Raw genomic sequence first — 15,163 nt, 5'->3', positions numbered from 1 at the left:
GCTGCTCCTCACTGCTACCCCTACCCTCGGGGACATTATATCACACACCAGTGTTCAGCTCTCTACTGTGAGTAACAGCCAGGCCACGCCCCCAGTTCTCTAGGAAGAAACAGCTATTACCAGGAGACTGGCTGACAGCAAGCAGCAGGCCACGCTCCTAGCACACCAGTTCACCTTGGACCGAGAGACATGGAGACATCATCAGGGGCTGATCACCCTGCCCTCAACGGGGCAGACAAAGTATGCCTGCGACGGAGCAACGGTGTGAAGACCACAAGAGGATGTCATGGAATGAAGATAGGAGGTGCCGGAGCGGACCTGAGACGCCCATCGGACCGGACCGCAGCGGGACCGCCACTGGAATGCTGTAGATAAGCCCCTGATGATGGTGAGCTTACCTCATCATCGATTTTGAGGGTGACAGGTTCCCTTTAAAGCACCTCTCCAGCATTTTGTTTTGTTTTCAGCCCTGGAATGATGGTGTCAACTTGTGGCCATAACTTCTGGTTGTCCGGAAGACAGAAGTAACCGTTTCAAGCACTTAATGTAAGTATGTGAGAGCCAGAACAAGGCTCAGATAGAGTAATATTCAGCAGTGATCCTCAGCTCACTCCATCAAGAACTGAAGCAATTAGGCAGGTGACCGACGGGAGACGTGGTGATAAAAGGTGAAAGTGCCGGCAGGTGAGTATAGTTTAGGAACCTTAGATTAGAAGTACCACTCCAGCAGTAAAATAAAAAACACTGGAGTGGTGCTTTAAGCAGAAACAGGTACAGTATTTAACTGTAAAATAGATTTAAACAATATTATCTGACCTTTCTGAATGATTTTGGACATAGTTATATAATTTGTACAATAACGCAGACATTATGGTTCCTCATTTTTGAAAAGACAATTTTAGATAAAAAAAAAAGCCTCATTTTGAGTATAACATAATTCAGTAGGTTTAATACTTGGCATAATTATATTATGAATTTTTTACCGTCTTTTGCAAAAACAAAGTATCTTATTCAGCAAAAAAAGATCTTATTGGGCTAATTTTTATCATTTGCTTTTATTTTCTTATTTTCTGAGAAACAATATTACAGCCACCTGTGGAAGCATATTGTCATTACGGTGTTTCAACATTTTTTTCTGTGCTGGAAGCCAGTATTACTCTGCAGTGTGATAATGTGTAAACTGTACATCAGCCTTGTACTTTGAGCTCCAGGTAAGTCCATTAAACAAGTGAAAGAACACAATGTTGTCAGTAAATAGTTGAAGGCTTTATGTCAAAAATATTAAAAGAACATAATGTTATCAGAAAATGTTCTTATGAACATAAGCTGCAATAATAAAAATTGTATGGTTACTTTATCCGTATTAGGTGACAGTCCAGGGCCTGTAAGATAAATAGTGAAAAATGGCCTGGCATTGGAAAACATTTCAAAGTGTATTACGTATAATTTCAGACTTATTAAAACACTAGATGGAGGGCCGATGCTATTGCATCAGGAAGGCTGTAATGTCACGCTGGGAACAGGCTTTGCAGCATTAAGAATCTCTCCCCCTATGTGCTCACCCACCTATCCACTCTCTCTCTTTCTCCATGTGCTGACTTCTCCCATCTGTGCTCTCTTCTTTGACCTGTCTACCCCATGTGCTATATGCATTGTTTTTGTCCCAGCGATGCTGTTGCTCTTCAAGAGTATCATTTGCCCATTGTCTTTGACGTTGTACCTTTGCTGCTTTCCTTTCATTGTCATTGGCGTACTTTTTAGGAGGAGCCATGTTGGCATTGATATTTACTTTTTAAAGGTGTTTTCCCACGAACGAAAGTTCATTTTAAAAATTGTATGTGTCTGAACATACCACAGCTCCTGGGCAGGGGAGGAAGCAAAAGACAATACTGACATAACAGCAGGAGATTGTAGAGGATGCATTTTGTGAGGTAAAATATTGTTTAAAAACAGTCAGTGAAATATTTTACCTCACAAAATGAATCCTCTGTGATCCCCTGCTGTAATGTATTGTATTTTGCTTTTTTAAAATGAACTTTCGTTGGTGGGAAAACCCCTTTAATGTGACCGGCTTCTGCCTGTAGACACGTCGCGCATCTGCCGCCGGGATCAGTCAAATGATTCACTGTGCCTGCGTGGAATTTGCGCAGGCACTGTAAGTCAAACTGCCGCCATCTTTGTACAAACAGATAGCGGTGGACACATTAAAACTATGCATGTGCTCCTCCTGTACAAAGATGGCGGCAGTCAATGAATAATTTAGCTGATCCCGGTGGCGGTGTGTTCACGACGGTGTTTTGCTGGTGGTACCACGCAAGAGGCTGCATACGGTGTATACAGTGTGTGTGTGTATGTATGTGTGTGGTGCATATGGCATATACAGTGCGTGTGTGTGTATCGTGAGTGTGGCATATACAGTGTGTGTTTGTGTGTGTGGTGCGTACAGCGTATACAGTGTGTGTGTGTGTGGTGCGATGGTGTCCCGCTGGAGGTTCTGCGCAAGAGGCTGGTACCACCAGCAGTTTCCATATTGAGACACCCATAACTTGGGTGTCCCAATGTGGCGGTCGGTGAACTTCTGCTGCTTGGAATTCTGGGATCTGGACACATCTGGATGGAACAGGATGTGAAGACATTACAAGGTAAGTATATATTAAGATGCTTATTAAAAGTAAGAAGTCAAGTATGTTTTTCAGGTTGGCTAGGTACACATGTCCTCTGCTTCAGTCTTAATACAGAAGCTATGTTACATGTCATGTCAATTTCATCAGGAGAAATAGCAGACATGGATTTTGTTGTAGTGAAAGGAGTTTACTAGGGGTGATGTGTCCATCATGAGACAGATTTTGTTCTTAGAAGAAAAAAGGGATTAACAAAGCAGATGTTAACCTTGTTACTTTATCTGTGAAATTGCCTTATGGTATTAAGTGTGAAATACCCTAATTAAATTATGCCTCAAAACCAGAGATTGACAGTTTTTCCAAGAATCCTTGTTAAAAGTCAGGAGTTTCTGGCACAAAAACCTGCCATAAATGGCAGTTGACTCTTCAGCTCAGCGAGATGCCTGACAACACATTCAATAATTCCCAATTCTTTTAAAGCCTTCTCTGTTTTTGATCATGCTTGCATAAGCACAATGCCCATGTGTAAAAATTATGCCAATGGTAGAACAATTTAATAAGAACTTTGAGAAGAGTACAACATTAGGGATGAGTGGACCTGTTGAAGTTCAGGTTCTGATACCCTACCCAAAGTTTATTTCAAAGTTTGGTTCCAGTGCCAAAACTGTACCCAAACTTTTATCAAAACTCAAATCCCTTTGAAAGCAATTGGGACCTGAACTTTCAGCTGGAAAAGACTTCACCTGGCACTCCGAACATTGCAACAGACTTCCAGGAGAAGTCCGTGTTCAGCGATTAGCACCAGACACTTATTGCCCGGTACGAACCAAGAACTTTTAAGTTTAGATAGTATTAGGGGTATTCCTGTCAGGGGCCTAGAAAAACTAGTTAAAGAGGGGCCCCTTAGCAAAATGAATGAATGAATGAATAAATCACATCCTCACAAATAGTATTGCTCCGTGTCTTTCATATTATAATCAGTGCCTCCCAATACACATTAGATGAAAGTTGGCAACAGTTTAATATACAGGGTCTTCTTGACTGACTGTCCCCTGAAAAATGATGGAGAGACATGGAGCTGACTTGTTGGATTTCCAATATCCAATCCTTTTATGCTTGGAGACATGAGCCTCTGGAATAAAAGTCTGGCAGTGGCTCTTTCATGGAGAACACAGTAATATATCTAATTTGTGCATGGGGCTAACTCATTTGAGGTGGCAACAGTAGGACAGCAGATGTGAAAGATTATCCTGATTTTCATACTGTATCTCTGTTAAATTAAGGGTTGTCTGAAAACTTTGTCACATATTTTCAAAAATGTACATTGATAAATTTGTGAGTATTGCTGGCGTTTTTTGTTTCTGATCATTGTGGAATGTCTGCAATATGAATTCAGCATAGTCTTTGATAATCATAGATTTAAATATTGGCGATTTTTTTGCCGACTTTTTTTTATGCATGTTAATTGGATTTGTTATAGTGGGCTCATGCTACAGAAAAACTGCATGTAGATGGATGGGATAATTTTTCAGTCTAAAGAAAGTCTGAAACTAATTTGCCCCATGCAATCTTATCTTAATAGCGTTCCTTTATATTATCACCTACTTTCTCTAAATGTTAATCCACCCTTACTTGATGCTGAAGTAGTGGCAGAAAATTATCCTTCTCCCGAGTGGCAAGAAAGACTAGAAAACAAGATAGATGAGCAGATAATGTGAGTAGATCCATTTCACCATGAGGCAAACTGCCTAAGGATTGTTGCTCTGTATACCAGAAAAAACATAGTGATCTGATTCAGTGACATTTAATATCTGTTCATTTGTCAGTATTTGTTGTCTGAATTGCAGCTGCTGTCAGGTTGTGTTATTCAGGTGTCAGCGTAACAGGGAGTAAATACATAACACATCTGCATAAACGGAGCAGCCTAAACCTAGTTCTGTAAGAAGTGAGAATGTCAGCTTAGGTAAGGATGATGATATTATTGTTGCAGAGATTGCATTTGAAGGGCATGCAGCATCTGAGTGTGACTGAGCCGACTATCTATTTTAGCTTTAATACTGTAAGCTGATCTACTGTGACTCTAAAATTTTATTGCTGTATTACCTTAAGATCACCATTTTTATACCTTTGTTTTTTTTCATGCTTCAGGATATAAAATGAACATGCAATAGCTTCCAAATTTTCCAAAAAAAACAAGGAATTTTGAATTTTTATACAGATGTGTCCACCCTTATCCTTCCAGGAACTGAACTAAGTTTCACAATTTACCATGGTGCCAATTGGATACAATTAGAGATTTGCTAATTTGCTTGAGATTAATCAAATTTGCCTTAAGCTTGACAAAAGAATTCAATCAAACCTGATTTATTTTGTGGTTTGCTCCAAGTGAATCCAGTAAAATGGTTCACAACTCAAAAGAGGTTATAAAATGTAAAAAATTATTCCCACCTGCTCCTCACCTATGCCACCATGCAACCTTGCTCCAATACATAGTAACATAGTTAGTAGTAACATAGTAACATAGTTAGTAAGGCCGAAAAAAGACATTTGTCCATCCAGTTCAGCCTATATTCCTATATTCCATCATAATAAATCCCCAGATCTACATCCTTCTACAGAACCTAATAATTGTATGATACAATATTGTTCTGCTCCAGGAAGACATCCAGGCCTCTCTTGAACCCCTCGACTGAGTTCGCCATCACCACCTCCTCAGGCAAGCAATTCCAGATTCTCACTGCCCTAACAGTAAAGAATCCTCTTCTATGTTGGTGGAAAAATCTTCTCTCCTCCAGACGCAAAGAATGCCCCCTTGTGCCCGTCACCTTCCTTGGTATAAACAGATCCTCAGCTAGATATTTGTATTGTCCCCTTATATACTTATACATGGTTATTAGATCGCCCCTCAGTCGTCTTTTTTCTAGACTAAATAATCCTAATTTCGCTAATCTATCTGGGTATTGTAGTTCTCCCATCCCCTTTATTAACTTTGTTGCCCTCCTTTGTACTCTCTCTAGTTCCATTATATCCTTCCTGAGCACCGGTGCCCAAAACTGGACACAGTACTCCATGTGCGGTCTAACTAGGGATTTGTACAGAGGCAGTATAATGCTCTCGTCATGTGTATCCAGACCTCTTTTAATGCACCCCATGATCCTGTTTGCCTTGGCAGCTGCTGCCTGGCACTGGCTGCTCCAGGTAAGTTTATCATTAACTAGGATCCCCAAGTCCTTCTCCCTGTCAGATTTACCCAGTGGTTTCCCATTCAGTGTGTAATGGTGATATTGATTCCTTCTTCCCATGTGTATAACCTTACATTTATCATTGTTAAACCTCATCTGCCACCTTTCAGCCCAAGTTGCCAACTTATCCAGATCCATCTGTAGCAGAATACTATCTTCTCTTGTATTAACTGCTTTACATAGTTTTGTATCATCTGCAAATATCAATATTTTACTGTGTAAACCTTCTACCAGATCATTAATGAATATGTTGAAGAGAACAGGTCCCAATACCGACCCCTGCGGTACCCCACTGGTCACAGCGACCCAGTTAGAAGATGCCCAATGCGGGCATCTTCTTTCACACAGTGTGAGCTCCTCTATCCTGTGCAGTCTCTTTTTAAAGAGCCAGGCATTCTGGCATTGAGCATTGAGGTTAGATGAGACCCTGTGCCATTGTGACTAGGCCTCATATGATATCATATATAATGACACTAGCTATTGAACTCATTTTACTGCCAGGTGGCAAACATTTTTTTTCTCTCTGTGTCTTTGTCTCTGTGTGTGTCTATGTCTCTCTCTCTGTGTCTTTGTGTGTGTGTGTGTGTGTGTGTGTGTGTCTTTTTCTATATGTGTGTCTGTCTATGTGTGTGTGTGTCTCTCTCTGTGTCTGTTTATGTGTGTCTGTGTGTGACTGTGCCTCTGTGTGTGTCTCTCTCTGTGTGTCTCTTTGTGTCTCTGTGTTTCTCTATGTGTGTGTCTCCCTCTTTCTGTGTGTCTATCTGTGTGTATCTCTATCTCTCTATCTCTGTGAGTGTCTCTCTGTATGTGCATGTCTCTCCTTCTGTGAATGTGTCTCTCTGTGTCTCTCTGTGCGTGTCTGTGTCTTTCTATTTGTGTGTGTCTCTATGTGTGTCTGTGTGTGAGTCTCTCTCATTTCTGTTTGTGTGTCTCTGTGTGTGTCCCTGTGTGTGTCTCTCTGTTTCTCTGTGTGTCTCTCTTTTCCTGTGTGTGCCTCTGTGTGTGTCTCTCTGTGTATCTTTCTGTGCATCTATCTGTCTCCGTGTGTCTCTTTCTCTCTATTTCTGAGTGTGTGTCTCTCTGTTTCTGTCTCTGTGTGTGTCTCTTTCTGTGTGTGTCTCTCTCTGTTTGTGTGTCTCTGTCTGTCTCTGTCTGTGTCTCTCTGTGCATGTTTCAGTCTCTCTGTGTGTGTCTGTGTGTATGTGTGTGTCTCTCTGTGTGTGTCTTTCTCTCTCTGTGTCTCTGTGTGTGTGTGTCTCACTCTGTGTGTGTTTCTCTTTCTGTGTCTCTCTCTGTGTGTGTCTCATAGCCATTACAACAGAGCTGTGATGATAAACAGCTGCAATAGAGCCGTTATGCGCATGCGTTATATTATAGGTCATTGGCATAGTCCACACTGGAGATGGCAAATGAAGAGACTACACAATGTCAAAGAGATACCACTGGACTAAATAAGATGGTTGGATCAGGACGGTAAGGTGAGGCAGGTGAGGATGAATTTTTTATCGTGTCAGCTATGCTTACTATGACCTGATATGATAAAAACCTCATTTCATAATATTGCACATTCAATTGTCTTCCTATAAATTTGATGCAAAATTTATTTTACAGTTTATTTTAAGTGACTCTAATGAATGCTAATAAAAATAGTAAAAAAATGTTTTTACACATATACTGTTTTTTTTAAATATGGGAGCCTAACTGATAGCATATGTATATTGTACATGTAAGAGGCATCATTCATGGTTATACAGTAAAAAAAAAAAAGTATGCAATCAGTAGGCTAGTGGTGTACTGTAAAACATTTCATCTTATTGCATCTTCATTAAAAGATGCACCATAAGGATAAAAGAGCGTGAGCCAATAGTCTGACGTAATCGACCTAGTGGCTCTCGCTGCTTTGTCTTTATGATTAGTGTTGAGCGATACCGTCCGATACTTGAAAGTATCGGTATCGGAAAGTATCGGCCCATACCGGCAAAGTATCGGATCTAATCCGATACCGATACCCGATACCAATACAAGTCAATGTGACACCAAGTATCGGACGGTATCCTGTATGGTTCCCAGGGTCTGAAGGAGAGGAAACTCTCCTTCAGGCCCTGGGATCCATATCAATGTGTAAAAGAAAGAATTAAAATAAAAAATAGGGATATACTCACCTCTCCGACACAGCCTGGACTTTACCGCCGTAACCGGGAGCCGTTGTACCTAAGAATGCGCGCTTGAAGGGCCTTAGATGATGTCACGGCGCTCTGATTGGTCCGTAGCAGTCGTGTGACCGCTACGCGACCAATCACAAAGCAGTGACATCACCTAAGGTCTTTCAATCGCTTGAAATACCTTAGAAGACGTCCGCAGCTTCTGATTGGTCGCGTACCGGTCGCGTGACCGCTACGCGACCAATCACAAAGCAGTGACGTCACCTAAGGTCTTTCAAGCGCTTGAAAGACCTTAGGTGACGTCACTGCTTTGTGATTGGTCGTGTAGCGGTCACGCGACCGCTACGGACCAATCAGAGTGCCGTGACGTCATCTAAGGCCCTTCAAGCGCGCATTTTTAGGTACAACGGCTCCCGGTTATGGCGGTAAAGTCCAGGCTGCGTCGGAGAGGTGAGTATATCCCTATTTTTTATTTTAATTCTTTCTTTTACACATTGATATTAATCCCGATACCGATTCCCGATACCACAAAAGTATCGGATCTCGGTATCGGAATTCCGATACCCGCAAGTATCGGCCGATACCCGATACTTGCGGTATCGGAATGCTCAACACTATTTATGATGCATCTTTTAATAAAGATGTAATAAAAAGTTGGAATGTTTTAAGGTAGACCATGAGCCTACTGATTGTATATTGTACTCAAAATCGCGGGAGCTGGCAATTTGGATGTGGATGTCCATGACAGGGCAATGTTTGTCAAAATCTACAAAGTGAAGGTGAGCATTGCTTTTTTTGAGAACTTTTTGAGAATTTTGAAGGAGAGCGAGCTTCTCAGAATTGTGTTGGATTTTTTGCTACTACTTATCATAGTTGATGTGACATCACAAAGGAACCTACGACTTCATTTTTGAAAGGACTATATTGGTGGAGAATATGACCAGCTGGGGCACTATCCAAATACATTGCGTTGACAAGTATGGTGGAATACTAACTTTGGATACGTTCACTAACCACAGTATATTTGGTCTCATTCTGGTTGTGAACAGTTTGGCTAATCCTTTGCTTCATGTGTTAATTCTATTTGCATAACATTATATCAGCCGCTATTGTTTGCTTTCCTGAATAGTTTTTTACAATATATTTTTATGCTATTGGCTGGTGGAATGAGAATACTCTTTAGTTATAGATGATATAATTAGGTTTATATTATTATTAGTGCCAGTGGACAAAATATATATATTATTTTATTTTTATGTTATTATTTTTTTTTTATATAATCTCTTAGTAAAAAAAGAGCCTGTGGCAGAACTGTGTGTGTTTCTATATGTGCATGTAGTGTGCATGTAGCAAGAGATGTGTGTTTTTATGCATGTAGCAGAGGTGTGTATGTCTATATGTGTATGTAGCAGAGCTGTGCGAGTATAATACACATTGCAGAGAGACACAGAAAATAGATTTATTACCTGTTTTGTTTAGAGAGAAGTTAACCAAGACACATAAATTAAAATATTTAAAAATCCATGAACAGGTTTGCAAATTCATTTCTAAACAGATTAATAAATCCTGAACTACAATGACTCGGCCCCCCCACTTCTGCCTCTGAAATTAGAACATTCTTTACAGGAGTAAAATATCAAGTGAATATTTTTTTTCTTGTGTCATCCATATTGTCTCTGTGTGGCATCCGTATTGCATCCATTTTTTCTCATCTGTTTTTCCGCTGATGGAATGTCTTTGCTATCAATCAAATAAAAAGATCCCAGAATTATCACATGCTTTTATTCAGCTTTAGCGCTAAATCAACAGATCCGTGAAATACAAATGCAGAATGGAAGCAAATTGGAAGTTTTCCAGCTTGCATCTATGTTTGACGGATTTTAATAAACTTAAGAGGCCAGTTGAGAGTCGCAAAAAGTGATTAGAATGGGGCCTGCTCTAATTTTCACAGGCTTATACGTGGATCCATGTTTTTCATGTGTGTATAGATCCATGAACTTCTATGGGTCCCCGTGGAGTCCGATAAAAAATTGGACAGCTTCTGGACGGTAACACGGACATATTAATGTAGCCTAAATCTGTATTCACTGAGCTACTCCAAATATAGGCTACAGATAGCCTATATCCCTTCCCCTTGAGGAAGCAGCGTGCATACGCTGCGAAACGCGCGTCGGGGCGCATCCACCGGCGGGACCCCCTTCTCCCCTCTTCTCCCACGCAAGGGTAAGCCTTTCTCTGTTAATTACTGCAGTGCCATACATGGGGTCACTTGTTACAGTCAAACGGCATGTACTCTTTTCAGACTGCCTGATATATGTATGGAGCAACGATCGAGTTTTTAGCTTCCCATGCGGTTACTAGCCCCTGCAATATGGGGGCTGTGGTGCCTACACACTAAGGACATTTCCTTCTGTTATAATTGCCAAAGGGCATGTACTGATCCCAACAAGTTACATCTGCACCGCTATAATCTCTGGGGGTTCTGGGGTTTTGGGGTTTTTTCACCCTTTTTTTCTCCCTATCCGTGTGGTGTAGTGCAACACCTGTCATTATTACGCATGTTCTGCTTTTAATACTTTTGTAATAATAAAGATTTATATATGGTTATTTACTTCCGGCTCCTGGTTCTCTTGTTTCTAATACAGATAGCAGTAGTAGCACGAACGAAGGGGAAATAGTTCATTAGTCCATTTTCAGAGAAGCAACATTTCTCGGAAGAAACCTGTCTACCTTAGGCTAATTTGAATTCTAAAGTGTTGCGGAATATGTAAGACCTGTATAAATAATTTTCAGAAAAAAAATTAAGAATTTATAGTGCTCTGTGTACTATATCTGACCTTAGTTATGCAGTTATCTACCTTGCAAAAAGAAAAGTTATGTTTGAATGGGATATGGACTAAAAATGCCAGCCTTCACTGCAAGCCTGCAGATGTTCCAGTTCATAAATGCCAATTAATGTGTAAAGTGCTTTTAAAGGTGACCTACCAGAAATAATATATAAAAGGCCCTTTGGTTTACATTTATAATGTGACAACCATTTTTATTATTTTGCTTCTAAGCAGTTATTCTGATTTCTTTTAACTTCAAGTGCAGAAAGAAAAACAGTTGAATCCATTTATCATATAAAATACTGAAAGGTGACATACGGTGTATAAAGATGGCAAAAATTGCATATTTATGATACATTAGGGTTACCTTAAAAGGTACTTAACATTTATTTTATTCTTATTTGTTCTGTCACCATTACACATCTTGCAGATCAGCAGGAATCTGGGGTCCTGAAACACCAATCAATAGCTCAAAAACATGTGCTGAAGCACGCTTCTCAACAGGCAGAAGCCCTCAACTCAGAGCAGTGCAAGGATTCATAGACTTTCTATTCTTTCCTTTCATTACTTTTATAAACTTTCTATTAAGTCAGTTAACTGCTTTGTGAGTGCTCATTCAGAGAACTTCTGCCTCCAGATCTGAGCGCTTCTGCCTCCAGAGCTCAGTGCCTCTGCCTCCAGAGCTCAGCGTGTTGTGAATTTGGATTCTGGGCTCCCCCGGTGGCTACTGGTGGAATTGAACTGGTGTCTTCATCTTCTCTGTTCACCTGTTCCCATCAAGATGTGGGAGTCGCTATATAACCTTGCTGCTCTGTTAGTTGCTTGCCGGTCAACAATGTTATCAGAAGCCTCTCTGTGCTTGTTCCTGCTCCTAGACAACTACTAGATAAGTTGGACTCTTGTCCATGTTTGTTTTTGCATTTTTGTTCCAGTTCACAGCTGTAGTTTCGTTACTGTGTCTGGAAAGCTCTTGTGAACAGGAATTGCCACTCTGGTGTTATGAGTTTATGCCAGAGTTTTAAAGTAATTTCTGGATGGTGTTTTTGATAGGGTTTTCAGCTGACCATGAAAGTGTCCTTTCTGTCTTCTGCTATGTAGTAAGTGGACCTCAAATTTGCTAAACCTATTTTCATACTACGTTTGTTATTTCATCTCAACTCACCGCCAATACATGTGGGGGGCCTCTGTCTCCTTTCGGGGTATTTCTCTAGAGGTGAGCTAGGACTAATATTTTCCTCTGCTAGTTTTATTTAGTCCTCCGGCTGGTGCTGGGCATCTAGAATCAACGTAGGCATGCTACCCGGCCACTGCTAGTTGTGCGTTAGGTTTAGTTCATGGTCAGCTCAGTTCCCATCTTCCAAGAGCTAGTTCCTATATATGCTTATGCTATGTTCTCTTGCCATTGAGATCATGACAGTTTGACCGGCCATCAAAGTGTTAATTGTTTGGGCTGAAGCAGGAGAAAAAGAAGTGTTGAAGGGAATTTTTTTTTTTTTCCCCTCAGAGTTTTGCTGCCTAGCCCTTAATTGCTGTCTAGCTGCTTCTTACCTCCTCTTAACCCTTGAATGGCTCTGTGTCCACCTGTTTGTAATGGATCTTCAGAGTGTAACTGCAGGTTTGCATAATCTCGCCACGAAGGTACAAAATTTGCAAGATTTTGTTTGTCATGCACCTGTATCTGAGCCGAGAATTCCTTTGCCGGAATTTTTCTCGGGGAATAGATCCGGGTTTCAGAATTTTCGAAATAATTGCAAATTATTTTTGTCCCTGAAATCTCGCTCTGCCGGAGACCCTGCACAGCAGGTCAGGATTGTGATTTCCTTGCTCCGGGGCGACCCTCAAGACTGGGCTTTTTCATTGACACCAGGGGATCCTGCGTTGCTCAATGTGGATGCGTTTTTTCTGGCCTTGGGGTTGCTTTATGACGAACCTCATTTGGAGCTTCAGGCAGAAAAAACTTTGATGTCCCTATCTCAGGGGCAAGATGAAGCGGAAATTTACTGCCAAAGATTCCGTAAATGGTCTGTGCTTACTCAGTGGAATGAGTGCGCCCTGGCGGCGACTTTCAGAGAGGGTCTCTCTGATGCCATTAAGGATGTTATGGTGGGGTTCCCTGTGCCTGCGGGTCTGAATGAGTCCATGACAATGGCTATTCAGATCGATAGGCATTTGCGGGAGCGCAAACCAGTGCACCATCTGGCGGTGTCCACTGAGAAGTCGCCAGAGAGTATGCAGTGTGATAGAATTCTGTCCCGAAGCGAGCGGCAGAATTTTAGACGGAAAAATGGGTTGTGTTTCTATTGTGGTGATTCTACTCATGTTATATCAGCATGCTCTAAGCGCACTAAAAAGCTTGGTAAATCTGTTTCCATTTACACCTTACCGTCTAAATTTATTCTATCTGTGACCCTGATTTACTCTTTGTCATCTATTACCACGGACGCCTATGTCGACTCTGGCGCCGCTTTGAGTCTTATGGATTGGTCCTTTGCCAAACGCTGTGGGTATGATTTAGAGCCTTTGGAGACTTCTATTCCTCTGAAGGGGATTGACTCCACCCCATTGGCTAATAATAAACCACAATACTGGACACAAGTAACTATGCGTATTAATCCGGATCACCAGGAGATTATTCGCTTTCTGGTGCTGTATAATCTACATGATGATTTGGTGCTAGGATTGCCTTGGCTGCAATCTCACAACCCAGTCCTCGACTGGAGAGCTATGTCTGTGTTGAGCTGGGGATGTAAGGGGGCTCATGGGGATGTACCTGTGGTTTCCATTTCATCATCCATTCCCTCTGAAATTCCTGAGTTCCTGTCTGACTATCGTGACGTCTTTGAAGAATCCAAGCTTGGTTCGTTACCTCCGCACCGAGAGTGCGATTGTGCCATAGATTTAATCCCGGGTAGTAAATACCCAAAGGGTCGTTTATTTAATCTGTCTGTGCCTGAACATGCTGCTATGCGAGAATATATAAAGGAGTCCTTGGAAAAGGGACATATTCGTCCATCGTCATCTCCCTTAGGAGCCGGTTTTTTCTTTGTGTCAAAAAAAGACGGCTCTTTGAGACCATGTATTGATTATCGGCTTTTGAATAAAATCACTGTTAAATATCAATACCCATTGCCGTTGCTGACTGATTTGTTTGCTCGCATAAAGGGGGCCAAGTGGTTCTCTAAGATTGACCTTCGTGGGGCGTATAATTTGGTGCGAATCAGGCAGGGGGATGAGTGGAAAACCGCATTTAATACGCCCGAGGGCCACTTTGAGTATTTAGTGATGCCTTTTGGTCTTTCTAATGCTCCGTCAGTTTTCCAGTCCTTTATGCATGATACTTTTCGCGATTATTTGGATAAATTTATGATTGTGTATCTGGATGATATTCTGATTTTTTCGGATGACTGGGACTCTCATGTCCAGCAAGTCAGGAGGGTTTTTCAGGTTTTGCGGTCTAATTCTTTGTGTGTGAAGGGTTCTAAGTGTGTTTTTGGGGTACAGAGGATTTCCTTTTTGGGATATATTTTTTCCCCCTCTTCCATTGAAATGGATCCTGTCAAGGTTCAAGCTATTTGTGATTGGACGCAGCCCTCTTCTCTTAAGAGTCTTCAGAAATTTTTGGGCTTTGCTAACTTTTATCGTCGATTTATTGCTGGTTTTTCGGATATTGCTAAACCATTGACCGATTTGACTAAGAAGGGTGCTGATGTTGCTGATTGGTCCCCTGATGCTGTGGAGGCCTTTCGGGAGCTTAAGCGCCGTTTTTCCTCTGCCCCTGTGTTGCGTCAGCCTGATGTTGCTCTACCTTTTCAGGTTGAGGTCGACGCTTCTGAGATCGGAGCCGGGGCAGTGTTGTCGCAGAAAAGTTCTGATTGCTCCGTGATGAGGCCTTGTGCCTTCTTTTCCCGTAAATTTTCGCCCGCTGAGCGGAATTATGATGTTGGGAATCGGGAGCTTTTGGCCATGAAGTGGGCTTTTGAGGAGTGGCGCCATTGGCTTGAGGGGGCCAGACATCAGGTGGTGGTATTGACTGACCACAAAAATTTGATTTATCTTGAGACCGCCAGGCGCCTGAATCCTAGACAGGCGCGCTGGTCATTATTTTTCTCTCGGTTTAATTTTGTGGTGTCATACCTACCGGGTTCTAAGAATGTTAAGGCGGATGCCCTTTCTAGGAGTTTTGAGCCTGACTCGCCTGGTAACTCTGAGCCCACAGGTATCCTTAAGGATGGAGTGGTATTGTCAGCCGTTTCTCCAGACCTGCGGCGGGCCTTGCAGGAGTTTCAGGCGGATAGACCTGATCGTTGCCC

Source organism: Ranitomeya variabilis, chromosome 3 (genome assembly GCF_051348905.1).
Source record: "Ranitomeya variabilis isolate aRanVar5 chromosome 3, aRanVar5.hap1, whole genome shotgun sequence".
In the NCBI taxonomy this organism is placed as follows: domain Eukaryota; kingdom Metazoa; phylum Chordata; class Amphibia; order Anura; family Dendrobatidae; genus Ranitomeya; species Ranitomeya variabilis.
Note: the sequence above shows the minus strand (reverse complement) of the source record.